This window comes from Bubalus bubalis, chromosome 2 (assembly GCF_019923935.1).
Source record: "Bubalus bubalis isolate 160015118507 breed Murrah chromosome 2, NDDB_SH_1, whole genome shotgun sequence".
Taxonomy (NCBI): Eukaryota; Metazoa; Chordata; class Mammalia; order Artiodactyla; family Bovidae; genus Bubalus; species Bubalus bubalis.
The window spans coordinates 173,933,658-173,947,397 of record NC_059158.1 but is presented as its reverse complement, the minus strand read 5'-3'; the positions used below and the strand labels follow the sequence as shown (position 1 = coordinate 173,947,397).

The following is a 13,740-nucleotide window of genomic DNA, read 5'->3' as shown; positions in this document are numbered from 1 at the left end:
ATTAATAAATAAATAAAAGGAGGCAATAAAAGGGAGAAAGTGTATAGAAAATGCAGGGTATATTCAAAGTACAAAATAAGGCAGTAGGAATAGGTTCAAATGAATCGATAAATACAACAAATGTAAATGGATTAACACTTCAAATGAATACAAAAATTATCAGATCTTCAAAAAAGAAAATCCAATTATAAGATATTTATAAAGGAATTTGAAAGACAGTAGATACATGTATAACAGAATCACTTTGCTGTACACATGAAACATATTTGTTAATCAACTGTATTCCAATATAAAATTAAATTTAAAAAATAAAATTTTTAAAAGGGAAAAAAAGTATTTGTAAAACCTATTTCTAAAACACAGTGATGCAAAAAGGTTAAGAGAAAAAAATGGAGTAATATGTGAATGGGTAAATACTAACCAAAATAAAGTTTTATAGCTACACTAATATCAGATAAAACAGATTTTAAGGCAAAAAATAATGAGGTAAAGACCTTATTACATAATGACTAGCAGTTTCACCAAGAAGCTGCAACAATTCTAAATGCATAGGCATCTAATAACATAACCTCCAAAACAGAAAGCAAAAATTGGCAAAGCATGAAGAAAATGTCAAATCTACATTGTAGCAAGAAATTTTTATGTATTTCTCTTAATTATTGTTAAATTTAGCTAAAAAAAATCAGTCAGGAGAAAAAAGATTCAATGAAAACAATGAAGAAGCTTAATCTGTGTACATATATAGAACATTGTTCTTAACAACTAGAGTACACATCTTTTCAAGTATACATGCAACATATACGAAAATTAAACACAGCCTAAACCATAAAGCAAATCTCAGCAAGTTTCAAAAAATGAGTATTTTTTAGACCAACACTGCCCAATTAAATAAGAATGTGAGCTATAGGTGTATTTTTAAGTTTTCCAGTAGCCACATTAAAGAAGAGTAAAAAGAAACAAGTGAAATTCATTTTATATTTTACTTAACACATCCAAAACATTACCATTTCAATATGTATTGAGTTGGCCAAAAAGTTCCCTCAGTTTTAAAGTTAAAAACAAAAGACACATTTTTCATTTTCACCGAGAACTTCATTGGGCAATCTATTCACTGGTTGTTCCACTACTTTCTGCCATTTTCCAAGTAACTTCATAATTCCATCTCCCTAAAACTTTTTATCTTTTTGAGCAAAGAATTGTTCCAGGTGCCTTTTATAGTCTTCCAGGAAATTGAATTTTTTTCCACTAAGAGAATTTTATAAGGACGAACTAAATAGACATCTGAAGGTGCAGTGTCTGGTGAACATGCAGATGAATCAGAATTTTCCAGCCAAGCTGTAACAGTTTTTGCCTGGTCATCAAAGAAACATGTGATCTTGTGTTATCCTGATATACGTAGTCTGTTGACTAATTCTGGATGCTTTTCATCAAGTGCTGCCTTCAGTTGGTCTAATTGGGAGCAATACTTGTTGGAATTAATTGTCTGGTTTTCCAGAAGGAGCTCATAATAGAGGACTCCCTTCCAATCCCACCATATATACATCACCTTTTTTGGCTGAAGACTGGCCTTCAGTATGGTTGGTGGTGGTTCATTTCACTTGCCCCAAGATCTCTTCCATTCTACATTACTGTACAGTGTTCACTTTTCATCATCTGTCACAGTTTGTTTTAAAAACAGAACGTTTTTGTTATGTTTAGGTAGAGAATCGCATGCAGAGATACAGTCAAGAAGGGTTTTTTTGCTTAACTTATGTGGAATCCAAACATCAAAGCAATTAACATGACCAAGCTGGTGCAAATGATTTTCAGTGCTTGACTTGGATATTCTGAGTGTGTCGGCACCTCTCATGTGGTGTAACACTGCATGGGTGCTCAGTCACTCAGTGGTGTCCAACTCTTTGAGCCCCCACAGACTGCAGCATGCCAGGCTCCTGTGTCCACAGGATTCTCCAGGCAAGAATACTGCAGTGGGTTGCCATTTCCTCCTCCAGGGGATCTTCCCGATCCAGGGATCAAACCCACATCTCATGTATCTCTTGTACTGGCAGGCAGATTCTTTACAACTGAGCCACCTGGGAAGCTGGATATAACATTAATTTTAATTGTTCTCAATTAATACCTCGATTTGATCCCTATCAACTTCAATGGAAAGATCTCCCAGAGAAGTATATGGCCACCCACTCCAGTATTCTTGCCTGGGAAATCCCATGGACAGGGGCTACATTCATGGGGTTGGAAGAGTCGGACACAACCTAGCGACTAAACCACCATCAGCACCACCTTCAACTGGTCTACCCAACCGTAGAGCATCATCCAGCAAGCAATCTCCAGCATGAAACTTCGAAAACCACTTCTGACATGTTTAATCACTCACAGCACCTTCTCCACACACTGCACAAATCTTTTTTTGCATTTCAGTTGTGTTTTTACCTTTCTTAAAATAACAAAGCATAGTATTCTGAAAATGTTTCTTTTTATCTTTCATCTTCAATATTAAAATATCTACCCAAAAGTTCAAGATTGCGAGGAGAAATACCAATAACCTCAGATACACAGATGACACCACCCTTATGACAGAAAGTGAAGAGAAACTAAAGAGCCTCTTGATGAAAGTGAATGAGGAAAGTGAAAAAGCTGGCTTAAAATTCAATATTCAGAAAACTAAGATCATGGCATCCAGTCCCATCACTTCATGCCAAACAGATGGAGAAACAATGGAAACAGTGACAGAATTTATTTTCTTGGACAGCAAAAGAGACACTGATGTATAGAACAGTCTTATGGACTCTGTGAGAGAGGGAGAGGGTGGGAAGATTTGGGAGAATGGCATTGAAACATGTATAATATCATGTATGAAATGAGTCGCCAGTCCAGATTCAATGCACAATACTGGATGCTTGGGGCTGGCGCACTGGGATGACCCAGAGGGATGATATGGGGAGGGAGGAGGGAGGAGGGTTCAGGATGGGGAACACATGTATACCTGTGGTGGATTCATTTCCATATTTGGCAAAACTAATACAATATTGTAAAGTTTAAAAATAAAATAAAAATTAAAAAAAAACAGATGAATGGATTAAAAAAAAAAATCACTGCAGATGGTGACGGTAGCCATGAAATCAAAAGACGCTTCCTCCTTGGAAGGAAAGCTCTGACTAACCTAGACAGAATATTAAAAAGCAGAGACATTACTTTGCCGACAAAAGTCCGTCTAGTTAAAGCTATGGTTTTTCCAGTAGCTGTGTACGGATGTGAGAGTTGGACCATAAAGAAAGCTGAGTACCAAAAAATTGATGCTTTTGAACTGTGGTGTTGGAGAAGACTCTTGAGAGTCTCTTGGACTGCAAGGAGATCCAACCAGTCCATCCTAAAGGAGATCAGTCCTGAATATTCATTGAAAGGACTGATGCTGAAGCTGAAACTCCAATACTTTGGCCACCTGATGCGAAGAACTGACTCACTGGAAAAGACTCTGATGCTGAGAAAGACTTAAGGCGGGAGGCGAAGGGGACGACAGAGGATGAGATGGTTGGATGGCATCACCGACTCCATGGACATGAATCTGAGCAAGCTCCAGGAGTTGGTGATGGACAGGGAAGCCTGGCTGCTGCAGTCTATGGGGTCGCAGAGTCGGACACTACTGAGAACTGAACTGAACTTAACTGAACACAAGAATTCACCGATTTTAATGTTTTTTAAAATGCATGCTCATATGATAAGCCTAAATCCATATAAAACATTATTAATGAAATTTTAATTTCTTTTTTTCAGTGACTAAGTCACTGAAATCCAGTACTGTATTTACAGTTGTAGTACATCCCAACAAAGGTCCGTCTAGTCAAGGCTATGGTTTTTCCTGTGGTCATGTATGGATGTGAGAGTTGGACTGTGAAGAAGGCTGAGCGCCAAAGAATTGATGCTTTTGAACTGTGGTTTTGGAGAAGACTCTTGAGAGTCCCTTGGACTGCAAGGAGATCCAACCAGTCCATCCTAAAGGAGATCAGTCCTGGGTGTTCATTGGAAGGACTGATGTTGAAGCTGAAACTCCAATAGTTTGGCCACCTGATGCAAAGAGCTGACTCATGTGCAAAGACCCTGATGCTGGGAAAGATTGAGGGCAGGAGAAGAAGGGGACGACAGAGGATGAGATGGTTGGATGGCATCACCGACTCCATGGACATGGGTCTGGGTGGACTCCGGGAGTTGGTGATGGACAGGGAGGCCTGGCGTGCTGCGGTTCATGAGATTGCAAAGAGTCGGACATGACTGAGCAACTGAACTGAACTGAACATCTCAATTTGGACTGGCCAACTTTCAAGCGCTCAGCAGAGACAAGTGGCTAGTAGCTACCACATCAGACGACTCAGATAAAGATCACTTTCTCAGGCTACAATATGTATCAGTTGAAAAGCAATAATAAAGTCTTCTCTGGTGGCTCAGTGGTAAGGAATCCACCTCCCAATGTAGGAGACACAGGTTCGATCCCTGGTCCAAGAAGATCCCACATGTCACAGACCAACTAAGCCCGTGCCCCACAGCTGTTGAGCCTGTGCGCTCGAGCCTGGGAACTTCAACTGCTGAGCCCACGTGCCACAAGTACTGAAGCTCTTGCATCCTAGAGCCTGTGCTCTGCAACAAGGGAAACCACTGCAATGAGGAGCCCGAGCACGGCAACTACACAGTAGTCCCCGCTTGCTGCAACGAGAGAAGTCCACACAGCAATGAAGACCCAGCACAGTCAAAATTAAATTAATTAATTTTAAAAAGGATAACAAAAAAAAAGAGAAGGAAAGTAAAGAAACAAACTCATATGAATGGAAATTAAGAAATATGCTTATAAATAGTACACAGGCCAAATAAAATGAGTAGTAAAAATTATGAAATTCTGAGAACTGAATTATAATAAGAAAGGTTATATATGAGAGTATGTGGATGCAGCTAATATGATCATCAGAGGTCCCTTTGTAACTTTAAATTACTTTATTAGAAACAAAATAGAGAAAATTAATGAACCAAGCATTATTCTCAAAATATTATAAAAATAAGAGAATAAATGGAAAGAAGTGTGACACTGAAAACAAATATACAACAGACAGGGTCAACAAAACCAAAAATCGGGTCTTGGAAAAGACTCAAAAGGCAGACAACCCTCTGGCAACAATAAGGAAAAGAGGGAAGGTACAGCAAGACAAAATTTGCAATGAGTAATCATGATATTAAAAAAAATTAGAGGATTTGTAAAACACTTTATGCCAACATGCAAGTAAATTTGAAAAGTCAGATTAAGTGGATGCATTTCTAGAAAGATATAACTTACCAAAATTGACTCAATGAAAATTTTTAAAAAAACTTAATAAACACATAAGCATAGAATTAACTGACTCAGTAGGGGAGGATTATCTTCCCTAAGAAAACACTCATCCAGATCTTTCTTTAACCAGTGATTCTACTGAAATGTTCAAAGAACAAATAACTCCAATTTTATACAAACTGCTGAAGCAAATGGGAAAAGAGAACACCATCTACAATTCATTCTTTGAAGCTGCAAAACTGAATACCAAAACCTCACAAGGACAGTATGGGAACAAATCATTTCAGGCCAGTTAACTAACTCATCAACAGAAACACAAAATTTCCAAACCAAATACTATCAACACGAAGACATAAACAAGAAACATAAAACACATCATTATGTTCTGGAAACAAACACAAAACATGCTTATGTTTTCAGAAAACATGAGATATAACATGATCAATTGGGGTTTATTCTGGAAATGAAAGACTGACTTAACACTTAAAAAATCCAATTCTTTAAATTTACTAATATTAGTAAGAGAATAAAAATCATATTATTTAAAAACCAGTAGAAAATATATTTCTTAAAATGTACTTTCCATTCATAACAAGCAAATCAGGAATAGAAGGGAGTTCCCTTACAAATATATACTATATATAATATTATATAATTATATAATACTATATTATATACAGTATATATTATTATATATTATATAATATATATTATAATGATATATATAAATACAAATATAGCAAATATACTGGTGAAATGGTGACCACATTCCCCTTAAAATCCAGAACAAGATAAGGGTCCCTGCTATCACCACTTATATTCAATGTTACGCAGGTCTACGCAATACTATAAAGGTCTCAGCTAGCACAATAAGGGAAGGGAGTAGGGGAGATGTAAGAATTGGAAAGGAAATAACAAGATTGTCATTATTTGCATGTTTCATGACTGTCTACATAGAAAACAAACAAAATCCTAATAGATAAATTATATAAATAAAAGATTTCTGCAAAATCTATTGCATTTTATATACCATCAATAGCTAGAAACTGCAGTTTTAAAAAACTACCATTTTATGGTACATCAAAAATACAAAGAAATAAAATGAGACATTATACGCTTTTAAATTAGTCTGCTTCCCAAAAAATAAAAATAAAAAAACTCATAAAAAAGAAAGATAATTTTAAAAAGACCAAAAAAAAAAAAACCCACTAAAAACAAATTAGTCAGCCCAGAACTTTGAATCTATACCTAATCAAAGCTCCAGATTCAACCACCACTTCACAGAAAATATAGAAAACAGAGGATCAGGTCTCACCATTCCACAGAGATGCAATAAGGTACAACTTAGCAAATAAACAACTTATTTTCTTCAAAAACAGACTTCAAGAGATTTAAAGAACAAACCTGCAGTTGCCAAGGGGGGAAGAACGAGGGGAAGGGATAGTTAGGGAGTTTGGGATTAAGATGTACACACTGCCGTATTTAAAATGGATAACCAACAAGGTCCTACTGTATACCACGGGGAAATCTGCTCAATGTTACGTGGCAGCCTGGATGGGAAGGGAGTTTGAGGGATACATATATGTATATACACACATGTATGCTATACACGTATGTATACTATACATATATGTATATACATACATGTATGTATACTACACATGTATGTATACTCTACATATGTGTATAGTGGAGTTGCTCTGCTATACACCTGAAACTATCACAACATTGTTACTCAGCTATACTTCAATATAAAATTAAAATTTTTTTTTAATTTAAAAAACTTTTAAAAGTTCAGTAAAAACAAGATTGGAAAGAGACCTATGGGTTGCGTGTGCATGTTCAATTCTCTCTGACTCTGCGACTCTATGGACAGTAACCCCCCAGGATCCTCTGTCCGTGGGATTTCCCAGGCAAGAAAACTGGAGTGGGTTGCCATTTCCTCCTCCAGGGGATCTTCCCGACCCAGGGATTGAACCTGCATCTTCTGCATGTCCTGAACTGGCAGGCAGATTCTTTACTACTGAGCCACCTGGGACTCCCATCTATAGGTTAAGAGAGGCTTAAAAAGCATATCAACCAATTCTAACATACAGATCCTATTTAGACCCTAACTTTAAAAAAAAAAAAAAACAAAGTATAAAAATAAATGATCATCTTTATGAGACTACTGGAAATTTGGGTATGGCTACAGTCCATGGGGTCGCAACGAGTTGGACACGACTGAAGCAACTTAGCCTGCATGCACATTCACAGCAGCATACTTACAACGGCTATTAGGTGAAAATAACCTAAATTTCCATCAACAGATGAGTGGATAAACAAAATGTGGTAAATACATACCATGAAATGTTAATTCAGCCTTAAAATGGGAATGAAATTCTGACACATGCTACAACATGAACCTTGAAGACATCATGGTAAGTGAAATAAGCCAGACACATAAGGACCAATATTGTACAACTTTAGTTATGTGGCGTGCCAAAATAGTCAAATTCAAAAAGACAGAAAGTAGAATAGAGGTTATGAAGGGCTGGGGGAAGAGGAGATTGGGGAGTCATTATTTAACGGGTACAGAATTTCAGCCTGCGAAGATGAGAAGGTTCTGGAGGTGGACAGCGCTGATGGCTGTACAACAATGTGAATGCTCCAGGCTTAACTGTGCACTTACGCATGGTTTTAAAAGGCAGGTTTCATGTTACGTATGTTTTATCACAATAAAACAATTTTTAATAATTAAAATTTTCTGGGACTTCTCTAGCAGTCCAGTGGTTAAGACTTCGAGTTTCCACTGCAGGAGGTACAGTTTTGATCACTGGTTGGGGAATTGAGATCCCACATGCTGTGTGGTGTGGCCAAACAACAACAACAACAAAAGCATTTCTACCTATCAACAGACACCATAAAGAAATCAAAGTATGAACTTTGGGAAAATATATTTGCAAAACATATAACAGGCAATGGAATAGTATCTAAATACATACTTTATTTAAAAATACATTAAATACATGTATTAAAAATACATATTTATTTTAAAAACTCCTACAGATCAATAAGAAAAAGTTAAAACAACCAAAATTTTTTGGCAAAAGACTTAACAGAAAATACCAGAATTTATGCCAAGAGTCTCCTCAGTAATAGGGAAATGAAAATTAAAACAACACTGAGACACCATAGCATATCCTCACTCTGGCAAAAATTGAAGTTTGATAATATCAGGTGTTGGTAAAGATATGGGGCTACTAGAATTTGGCTGATGGGAGTACAGACTATTTTCAACCATTTTAGACACATCTGGCACTAAGTAGAAGACATGTACACTCTATAACCTAGCAATTCCACTCCCAGGAATATTCCATGGAGGCATTCTTGCCCATATGTACCAAGAAACATACAAAACTGTTCATCACAGCAGCACCAGATGTAACAGCAAAAAACTGCTAACAACCCAAATGCCTACATGGAGTCAAGGAATAAATAAATCATGCCATGTTCATGCAATAGGATACCTGCTGCCAATACCTAGGATCTGTGTGATCTTGGGAAAGTTACTTAACCTCTCTGTGCCTCAGTTTTCTCGTTAGTAAAATGAGGATCATGCTGCTGCTGCTAAGTCGCTTCAGTCGCGTCCGACTCTGTGCGACCCCATAGATGGCAACCCACCAGGCTCCCCTGTCCCTGGGATTCTCCAGGCAAGAACAGTGGAGTGGGTTGCCAAGAGGATCATACCAGTTATCAACTTCCTAGTGTCAATGCAAGGATTATTATCATTATTCAAGGCTCATAGAACAGTGCCTGGAAGACAGAAAGCCCTCTCTGTAAACTCTGATGTTGTTAAAGATTCCTTGGTTCCTGTCCTTGAGAGATTCCCTCCTGGCATCTGACCACACTGCAGTCTCTCCAATTCCCTTTAAACAATGTTCAGTTCAGTTCAGTTGCTCAGTGGGGTCCGACTCTTTGTGACCCCGTGGAACGCAGCAGCCAGGCTTCCCTGTCTATCGCCAACTCCCAGATTTTACTCAAACTCATGTCCATTGAGTCGGTGATGCTGTCCAACCATCTCATCCTCTGTTGTCCTCTTCGCCTCCCGCCTTCAATCTTTCCCAGCATCAGGGTCTTTTCCAATGAGTCAGCTCTTTGCATCAATCAGGTGGCCAAAGTATTGGAGTTTCAGCTTCACCATCAGTCCGTCCAATGAATATTCAGGACTGATCTCCTTTAGGATGGACTGGTTGGATCTCATTGCAGTCCAAGGGACTCTCAAGAGTCTTCTCCAACACCACAGTTCAAAAGCATGAATTCTTTGGTGCTCAGCTTTCTTTATAGTCCAACTCTGACATCCATACATGACTACTGGAAAAACCATAGCTTTGACTAGACAGACCTTTGTTGGTAAAGTAATGTCTCTGCTTTTTAATATGCTGTCTAGGTTGGTCATAAATTTCCTGCCAAGGAGCAAGCCTCTTTTAATTTCATGGCTACAGTCACCATCTGCAGTGATTTTGGAGCCCCCCAAAAAAGGAGCAATGTTATGATCACTGATCTTTCCCACCTCCTTCCTCCCCTCAGACCCTATCCCACCTACTGCTCCTCTCCTGCAATGCTCCAGGCTGCCTCCTGCCTCTGAGCTTCTGCATGTGCTCTGTCCTCTTCCTGGGATGTTCTTCCTATGTCTTGGCCTGCTGCACACCCACTTTCTTTGCCCAAATCCAGCTCCGACAGCACCCCTTTCTGCTCCACCCTACCTCCAAGCCTTCCCTCTCACCCCTCCCCAGGGAAGACTCAATTGTCCTCTGGGGATCTGGAACATGCCAGGCATGGCATGTTCTATCTGCATTTCAATTCTGGTTACTTTGTCTCCTCTCCCCTGAACTTCGAGATCCTGGAGGAGCACCCCTGCGTGCTGAACATAAAGTCCCATAAAAACCTAAATCCCGGACAGACCTAGAGATTGTCACACAGGGTGAAGTAAGCCAGAAACAGAAAAACACATATCATATAATATATGGAATCCAGAAAAATGATACAGATGAACTTATTTGTAAAGCAGAAATAGACACACAAAAGTAGAGATTAAAGTTATGGATACCAAGAGGGAAAGCACTGATGGGATGAACTGGGAGCCTGGGTCTGATATATATACACTACTGTGAAAAAAAAGAAATAACTATGAGAACCTTCTGCATAGCACAGGAAACTCTACGCAGTGCTCGGTGGTGACCTAAGTGGGAAGGAAATCTAAAAGAGAGAATGTACGTATACGTATACCTGATTCACTTTGTATAGTCGAAACACAACATTGAAAAGCAATTATACTCCAACAATAATAAACTTAAAAGAATAAATAAAGTGCATTCTCCCCCGGGAGGGAAAAACGCCTAAATCCCGTAGCTAGGCCTTTGGCAGCTGGGCTCAGGGCACAGACTGGAACTGAACAGGCCGGGACTCAAACCCTGACTCCACCACTTACTTGCTGTGTGGCCATGAGTGAGTCACTTCACTTTTCTGAATCCCAGTTTTATTAATCAGCAAAATAAGCATATTAACACTGAATTTTCATGCTACTATGAGGATTAAATGTGAGGTGATGACCTATGTGAAGCTCCTAGTATATAGTAAGCACTTAAAAGAGCTATTGTTCGGCTGTCCATCTGCTGGAGACATGTGCCTCCCTCACACACCTCCTGATACTTTGTAGCTGCAGACAGGGTACCTGAGCGTGAGAGCCTAGGTGGGGCCAGAGGAGCTGTGTACCTCCTGAACTGTGACGGGTAGAGCAGGGGGCCCTGGCAGAGCTGCCTGTCCCACGCCTCCTGGTATCCCAGCCACAGAGTGGCTCTGGATCTCACTAACCACCCTGGGGATCAAAACCAACTTCCCCACCCTCCTCCAAGAATCTCAATCTCAAACCAAAAGAACACAACACAGCCAGCCTCTCATACCAGATTCCCAGTAGTTCCAGGGCCCAGCTGATGCCTGCCATTTCATAGAGGAGGCAACTAAGATTCAGAGAAGAGATGTCTCTAAAGTCACTCAGTTGTAAGAAGCAGAGCCTGACCTTGAACCTGTCTATCTGCTCGTGATTTGAGCCGAGCTGTCTCCAGGAAAAGGTGCCAGAGCCCTGAGAGGGGCTCCAGACCAGCTGGGCACTACACCCACACCTGCCCACACCCTACTCAGCCTTGGCCTCAACCACCTGCCCATCCCTGTCGCAGCACAGCCTCCATTCTTCTCCTGCAGCTGGCACCAGTTGCCATGGCAACTGGTTGTTTGGGATGCTGTGGGATGAGGGACCGTGTCGCAGAGTCAAGGATGGGACTGAAGCAGAGAGCAGCCGTGGGTTGCTTCCCGTCAAGGCGGGCAGGCACCTGCCTCCACCACCAAACTCAAACACCCCCTCAAAACACTGCAGACCCAGGAATCCCAATTCTGGGCATCTGGCCCACATAGATAATCTGAAATGGGGAGAAGCCAGATGCACAGGGGTTCACCCTGGCAGTCCTTGGAGAAGGACAATGTATAGTCAACAACAGGTAACATTTCTGAGTATTTTTCTTGTACCAGGCACTGTGCTAAATACCGAACACAGGTACATGTCATCTCACCTGCCCCTTACCACTGCCCAATGAGGTAAGTAATTTATTACCTCTATTTTACAGATGAGGAAATTATGCTCGGAAAGATGAGGCCACTTGCCTAGGTCACATTCAGACAGCAGCAAAGCCAGGCCTGAATGCCAATCTGTCAGCTTCTGAGCTTCATGCTCTTGACTACACGACAGTGACCAGAAATGAGAAAAGCAAGTCCCAGCCCACCCTCTGGTCCCAGCAGTGCCTGTAGACAGACATGATGCAGAGTTCAGGGAAAGCACAGATTTGCCAACTTGGGAACGTCTTCAAGCTCTAAAGCATCTGAAAATCAAAGTAGAAGTCCCAAAACAATGAGGCACGGCATGAGCCTACTTATATATAAAAAGGTACGATCAATATAAGATGTTCATATACGTATGCTGCTGCTGCTGCGTCGCTTTAGTCGTGTCCGACTCTGTGCGACCCCATAGACAGCAGCCAACCAGGCTCCTCCGTCCATGGGATTTTCCAGGCGAAAGTACTGGAGTGGGGTGCCATTGCCTTCTCCATCATATATGTATAGAAGTTCATAAAAAAGGAGACTGGAAGAATGCTAACCATTAATATCAAACAAAGGGCAACTGGGTCAGGAGACATTAAAAGGGATTTCCTCATTCTATGTCAACAAATTCACTGTAGAAACAATTTTTTAATACCTAAAAAAGCAAGTTATAAATTTTGATCTGCATGATCCCATTTCCAGGCAAAGAAAAGATATATATGTATATGAAAAAGATGGAAGAAAGGATATATACACCAAAATGTCAACAGGAGATAGCTCTGAATGTTGTTGGCATTATGGGGATTTTTATTTCTTCTTTAATTTCTATGATAAACATGTATTCATTTTTTCATTAAAAATGAATGTTTTGAGTGATATTTACACAGATAATGTAATAGCATCTCTAATGTAATTATAGTATCAAATAGTGATAAATCACCACAGACAGCTCATTGGTTCCTATCCTAGTTCAACTAATTTGCTTGTTTGACCTTGACATACTCACTTTACCTGTCCGAGCCTCAGTGTCTGCATCATTAAAATGGGTATATATCAACAGCATCTTCTCTGTAAGGGTGTTAGGAGACTGAAGGTAAGTGCTTGGGAATAGTGCCCAGCATGTAGTAAGCGTGCCAGGGGCGTTCACTACTGCAATGGTGGTGGGAATGCGCACAAGCAGGGAGCGCAGTAAGCTTTCCGGACAGACTGCCTAGGTCTGCATACTGGCTCTGTCATTTACCAGCTGTGAGACCCTGGGCCTGTAACCTCACCTCTCTGGGCTTCATGTGAAGACTAAATCAAAAGCACTCAGCACACAACACATATTCTATAGAGGTGATAAAAATTCAACTATGTGACTATGATATATAAAATAGATAACCAACAAGACGCTACTATATAAAACAGGAAACTATACTCAATAGTTTGTAATAACCTGTAAGGGAAAAGAATCTGAAAAGAACATATATATACATATATATTCAGTTCAGTTCAGTCGTTCAGTCTTGTCCGACTCTTACATATATATAATTGAATTGCTATGCTGTACATCTGAAACTAACATGATGCTTCAATTTAAAAAAAATTCAACTATGTCAGAAATATACATCAAACACAGCAATGCCATCTTCTGCCCTTGGTATATAAACATATTGACCATGATTATTAATATTAATAAAATGACAATTATTATCATCAATAAAAGAACAATGCAAAAAGGGAAGCAGTGAATATAGGGAACATGGCTAGGCACGGACTCCCTTGCTGTGTGAGCTTGGAGAACTTTGTTAACTTCTCTT

General features: G+C 39.7%; 1 protein-coding gene across 1 annotated transcript in view; it reads right to left on the bottom strand.

Moving 5' to 3' along the window:
- The window catches only part of SPOCD1 (SPOC domain containing 1), a 42,967-nt gene that overhangs the window by 16,797 nt on the left and 12,430 nt on the right, over positions 1–13,740 (bottom strand). The gene's annotated exons all lie outside the window — the stretch shown is intronic.